We start from the raw sequence: 6768 nt of genomic DNA on the forward strand, positions 1-6768 counted from the left end.
TTAGCCCACCCCTGGGAATTCTGCCTTCATTTAGCAGATGAGGAACCTGAGGCTCAGGAAAGTAAAGCAGTTTGTCTGAGGTGAAGCTACAACTCAAGAATGCCAAAATCTTGCATTGTTCCACAAATCTTCCTTATGGGCTGGTATGTGCTTGCCGATGGGGACTCACAGAGGAATCCGATTTGTGTCCTAGTCCTCTTCAACTACCCGGTATGGTGTGGGTACCAGACTAACGCAAGTCATTAGGCCCTTTAGGCCAGATCTCTGTGTGATTCATGTCTATTTCCCTGGCACCTTGCACAGTGTCTAGAAGAGTAGTCACTCAACAAATGTTTATATAAGATGGATTTGTTTCCTTGGATCTAATGGAATTATAGTTCACATGAAGAATGGTATAACAGGGATAGGTTCTAAAAAGAGAAAAGTGGTAATGTTAAAAAGAGAAGAGCAGTGTGGGAGGGGAGGTGGAGAAGGCTCCTCAGGAGATGAGACCTTGCAAGAGGAGTTAGGAAAGAATATTCTAGTCAAGAGCAGACAGCATGTGCAGAAGTGCAGAGGCCTGAAAGGGTGTAGTGTGCCCAGGACATGACATTGACCGAGGGCCTGTTGTGTGGCCATCTTGGTGATGGGCACTACGAAAGAAACAGGACCAGGAGACAGTACCCTGTGCTCAAAGGACAAGGTACACCCTTGGAGGAGGACAGGGACATGCTGAGAAAGTCTTCCTTGAGCAGGGGAGACTTCAGCTGGGTCTTGAAGGATGCTTCAGAGTTCGAGTCAGAGAGGAGGAAAGGGGAAGACTCCCAGGTGGGAGGGGCCTCCTTAGGCAGGGGCTGTGGTGGGAGGGAATGAGGAGAATGCCCAGGCAGGAGAGCATGGTGTGTGGAGGGCAGGTTGGTTGGGTGGGAGGGGCTGGAGAGCTCCACTGGGTGGGCTAGCTGAGGGAGTGCACCTTAGCCCTTAGCATGGGGTATAAGGCTTGTTCTGCCTCGTGGTCACTCAACACCTCATTTATTTCCCATCATTGTGGCCTCTCTGGACCCGATTCTGAGCTTGGGATGGATAGATGCGTTGGAAGGGATCTCTGTGAATTATCTTCCAGTTCCCTAGAAAGCCAGCCCCAGGAGAGGGGCTCCAGCCAGGTCCCTATTTGCATGGTGGTTTTGCATGTATTTGCTTACCACAAATATATGGTAAGGTTTCCTCACTAAGGTTTAATGGGCTAAGGTTTCCACATTCTGACTATAGCAAAATAGACACAAAGTTTGAAGAGGGGCCCTCTGCATTGGAGGCAAAGGCTGAGGAGACACAGACCTACACACACACACCCCCTCACTTTTATGCAGAGGTGGTAGACACAGACCTACATACATACACACACACCCTCACTTTTATGCAGAATGAAGGCTCCCCAGAGATACCCATGTCCTATTCCTATGGTGTCTATCTTATCTGGCAAAAGGGACTTTGCAGATGTGATTAAGGTTAAGGACTTTCACATGGGGTGATTATCCAGGTGGGTCCAATCTATTTACACGAATCCTTAAAATCAGATCGACTAGACAAGGAAGAAGCGTCAGAGAGATACTACACTGCTGACTTTGAAGATGGAGGAAGGGGCCATGAGCCAAGGAACACAGGCAGCCTCTAGAAGCTGAAAAGGGCAAGGAAATGGATTCTTCCCTAGAGCCTCCAGAAAGGAACAAAGACTTGCTGACATCTTAATTTTTAAAAAAATTTTTAAATTTTTTTGAGACAGAGTCTTGCTCTGTCCCCCAGGCTGGAGTGCAATGGTGGGATCTCGGCTCACTGCAACCTCTGCCTCCCAGGTTCAAGCGATTCTCCTGCCTCAGCCTCCTGTGTAGTTGGGATTACAGGCGCCCACCACCACGCCTGGCTAATTTTTGTATTTTTAGTAGAGATTGGGTTTTGCCGTGTTGGTCAGGCTGGTCTCAGGTGATCCGCCTGCCTCCGCCTCCCAAAGTGCTGGGATTACAGGCGTGAGCCACTACACCCGGCCCCTGATACCCTAAATTGAGACCCATGTTATACTTGTAACCTACAGAACTGTAAGTTAATAAGCTTGTGTTTTTTGCTGGGCACAGTGGCACATTCCTGTAGTCCCAGCTACTTGGGAGGCTGTGGTAGGCGTGTTACTGGATAGTGCCCGGTAGTTTCAGGCTCTTGGTGTCCTGAACAAAGAACTGGACTAGACACACACAGATAGCAAAGCAAAGCGGCAAAAGCTTATTAAGCACGGTATTACACTCTCGGAGGGAGAGTGGACTGACCTCTGGCAGATGAGATCAACATTAGTTTGGTGTACTCTGGGTCTTTTTTTGTGTGTGTGTATGTGTGTGTGTGTTTCTTCTCTTCCCAAAGCTGCCTAATCTCTAGCCAGTGTCTGCCTTTTTTATTGATAGATATGTTGCTTAGTTACTTTGGCCCTTGTGTGTCACCTGCATCCCATAATTTTAAGTACATGCATGATTTGCAGTCCATATGCATGAGCTTCAATGAGCTAATTACCATACAGGGTCATTTTAAGGATACTTTTTCTCTTTAATGTGCATGCCCATCTCTAAGGAGCTGCCCCTGACTGGTTTGGTCCAGATTTAGGCCACATGGGGGCTTCTTTCTCACTTTCGTTTTGGCTGTTCTGCTTCTTATCTCGCTTCTTGCTCACCTGCCCCTTCAGCTTGCTTCCGTTCCCTGCTTTTACTCATTCTGCCCTTGATCCAACTTTTAATTCCCTTTACTATTCTCCTGCTATATTTTTCCTCTTCCCCTGCTTCAGGAGGATCGCTTGAGCCGAGGAGTTTGGGACCAGCCTGGGCAACAGAGCGAGACCTTGTCTCAAAAATCAATCAATTAATTAATTAATTAATTAGTGTTGTTTTAAGCCACTTAGTTTGTGGTAGTTTGTTATGGCACCAACAGAAAACAAATGCACAGGCACACACATATATCCTCCCACCCTGATGGACAATGAACCACAGTCATACACGCTCAGGCAGACACAGGCAGGGAGACCCAGGAACATCAGCTGGCCCTAAGTGGGGGCTGGGGAGAAATGGAGCTTCAGGTGTGTGCTGCAGGGTGGGGTGGCAAGGCCCGCTCCTTGGCTGGTGTGGAGAAACTTTGACCACATTTATCAGGCTTAACTTTGCTCTGCTTCCTCTCAGTCTTTACATCATACTTTTAGCAACCTTTACAACATTTTGTCCTAAACACTGTTGCGAATACATGTATGAACCTCAAAGACTATACTAAATGAAATAAGCCAGTCACGAAAGGACAAATACTGTAGGATTTCACTTTTCTGAGGTTCCTGGAGAAGTCAAATTCAGAGACAGAAAGTAGGATGGTGGTTGCCAGGAGCTTGGGGAGTAGGGAGTTATTACTGTTTTGGGTTTTTTTGTTTGTTTGTTTTTATGGGTATCCTGTTTCTGCTTAAAGAGTTATTACTGTTGACCCATGAACAACACAGGTTTGAACTGCATGGGTCCGCTAATATGTGGATTTTTTTCAATCAATCACAGATAAAAAATACAGTCTTCAGAGGATGCGAAACCCACATATATGAAGGGTGGGACGTCAGTATGTGTGGATTTGGGTATGGGGGGCTCCTGGAACCAATCCCCTATATCTGTTGAGGGAGGATTGTATTTAATGGATACATTTTCAGCTGGGGAAGATGAAAAGCATTCTGGATGAGCCTGGTCGTGGTGGCTCACGCCTGTAATCCCACCATTTTGGGAGGCCGAGGTGGGAGGATTACTCGAGCGCAGGAGTTTGAGACTAGCCTGGGCAACATGGTGAAACCCCATCTCTACCAAAAATACAAAAATTAGCCAGGTATAGTGGTGTGTGTCTGTGGTCCCAGCTACTTGGGAGGCTGAGGTGAGAGGATTGTTTGAGCCCAGGAGGTAGAGGTTGCAGTGAGACAAAATGGTGCCATTGCACTCCAGCCTGGGTGATAGAGCAAGAACCTGTCTTTAAAAAAAAAAAAAAAAAGAGTTCTGGATGGATTCACAACAATGTGAATGTACTTAATGTGAGTGTACTGAACTGGACATGTAAAAATTGTTAAAATGATTTTTATTGTATGTATGTTGCCACAATTAAAAAAAAAAAAAACTTGTAGATTAGGCACCATTTTGGAGAATGGGTTCAGGGGAGCCTCCAGTCAACCTCCCCATACTGCAGTGCAGCTGGAAACTTGGTAACTGGTTCTCTGACACCTCCCCATCACTCCCAGCCCAGTGCGACATATCCCCATCTCCATGCCCCACTCCAGTCCAGAGCCATCTATTGCCTGGGCTACTGCAATAACTGGCTAACTTCCCACCACTCTACACTTCAAACCATACATGGCTGCCTAAAACCTTTCCCTGGTTTCCCATTGCTTTTAGCCTGTGAGTTGAAGTCCTTGCCAGGCAAGATCTGTCCCTGCCTGCCTGTCCACCCTCATCTACAGCCAACCTCCTTCTTGCTTTCTGCACCCCAACCACACCCCAACAGTTTTGCAGATCTTCAGACCCACTAAAACATGTTCTGCCTCAGGGCCTTTGCACAATGCTTCCGTTGCCTGGGACGCTGTCCTCCTTCTTTACTGGGTCAGCTCCCTCCCTTTTGGTCTCAGAGAGGTCCCCCCTGCAGCCCCAAACCAGATTAGCTCTGGTACAAGGAGCACTCTTCCACAGCATCTTCTCTTTTTCTCATAGCACCTCACCTAATACATACACAATACATACATTTTATATATGTATGTATTTTATATATGTATGTATATATAAAATACATGTATTTTATATATATGTGTGTGTGTGTATATATAATGTGCGGTAAAATACGTATAACAAAAAAATTTACAATTTTCGCCTTTTTTTTTCTTTGGACACTGAATTTTGCTCTTGTTGCCCAGGCTGGAGTGCAATGGTGCGATCTTGGCTCACCACAACCTCCGCCTCCTGGGTTCAAGTGATTCTCCCACCTCAGCTTCCCAAGTAGCTGGGATTACTACAGGCATGTGCCACCATGGCCTGGCTAATTTTGTATTTTTAGTAGAGATGGGGTTTCTCCATGTTGGTTGGGCTTGTCTCAAATTCCTGACCTCTGGTGATCTGCCCACCTCAGCCTCCCAAAGTGCCGGGACTACAGGTGTGAGCCACCGCGCCTGGCCAATTTTAGCCATTTTTAAATGTACAATTCAGTGGCATTAAGTACATTCACATTGTGTGTAACCATCACTACATCCATTCCCCAGAACTCTCATCTTTTCCAGCTGAAACTCTGTAATTAAACAGTAGCTCCCCACCCAGCCTCCCCAAGCCCCTGGCACCCACCATTCTACTTAGTCTCTATGAATTTTGACTACTCCAGGTACCTTATGTAAACAGAATCATACAGTATTTTTCTTTCTGTAATTGGCTTATTTCACTTAGCATAATGTCTTCAAGGTTCATCTATGAAGCTGTTGTTGCATGTGTCAGAATTTTCTTCCTTTTTTTTTTTTTTTTTTTTTTCCAAGACGGAGTCTCGCTCTGTGGCCCAGGCTGGAGTGTAGTGGCCGGATCTCAGCTCACTGCAAGCTCTGCCTCCCGGGTTTATGCCATTCTCCTGCCTCAGCCTCCCGAGTAGCTGGGACTACAGGTGCCCGCCACCTCGCCTGGCTAGTTTTTTGTATTTTTTAGTAGAGACGGGGTTTCACCGTGTTAGCCAGGATGGTCTTGATCTCCTGACCTCGTGATCCACCCGTCTCGGCCTCCCAAAGTGCTGGGATTACAGGCTTGAGCCACCGCGCCCAGCCAGAATTTTCTTCCTTTTTTTTTTTTTTTTTTTTTTTTTGAGACGGAGTCTCGCTCTGTCACCCAGGCTGGAGTGCAGTGGCCGGATCTCAGCTCACTGCAAGCTCCGCCTCCCGGGTTCACGCCATTCTCCTGCCTCAGCCTCCCGAGTAGCTGGGACTACAGGCGCCCGCCACCTCGCCCGGCTAGTTTTTTTTGTATTTCTTAATAGAGACAGGGTTTCACCGTGTTAGCCAGGATGGTCTCGATCTCCTGACCTCGTGATCCGCCTGTCTCGGCCTCCCAAAGTGCTGGGATTACAGGCTTGAGCCACCGCGCCGGCCAATTTTCTTCCTTTTTAAGGCTGAGTAATAGTCATTTGTACATATCACATGTTGCATATCCATTCATCTTTTGATAGACATTTAGATTGTTTCCACTTTTTGATTATTGCAAATAGTACTGCTATAAAAATGGTTGAACAAATACCACCTGTTTTAACTATACATCTAATTGTGTGCTTATTTGTTTAAGTTGTGCCTGTCTTCCTCACCTCTGGGTGTCACAAGTGTTCACCAGCATATCCTCAGCACCCAGCACAGTACCTGGGCATCAGTAGATATTCATCAAGTATCTGTTGAATGAATGAATGAGACACCAAAATGTATCTACTGTACATATGTGGTGTCTGTAGTGTGCAGGGAAGAGCAGAAGACTTGAATCTGGGGCCCAGCTCATTGATTCCTCATTGCATGCTCTGACCTTGATCAAGGCCCTTCACCTTTGTAAACCAAAGAGTATCTGAGACAAGTCTCAATCAATTTAGGAAGTTTGTTTTGCCAGGGCTAAGCATGCACCCATGACACAGCCTCAGGGGGTCCCGATAACATATGCCTAAGGTGGTTGAGGCACAGCTTGGTTTTATATATTTTAAGGAGACATGAGCCATCAATCAATATATGTAAGATGTACATTGGTT

Source organism: Macaca nemestrina, chromosome 12 (assembly GCF_043159975.1).
Source record: "Macaca nemestrina isolate mMacNem1 chromosome 12, mMacNem.hap1, whole genome shotgun sequence".
Taxonomy (NCBI): domain Eukaryota; kingdom Metazoa; phylum Chordata; class Mammalia; order Primates; family Cercopithecidae; genus Macaca; species Macaca nemestrina.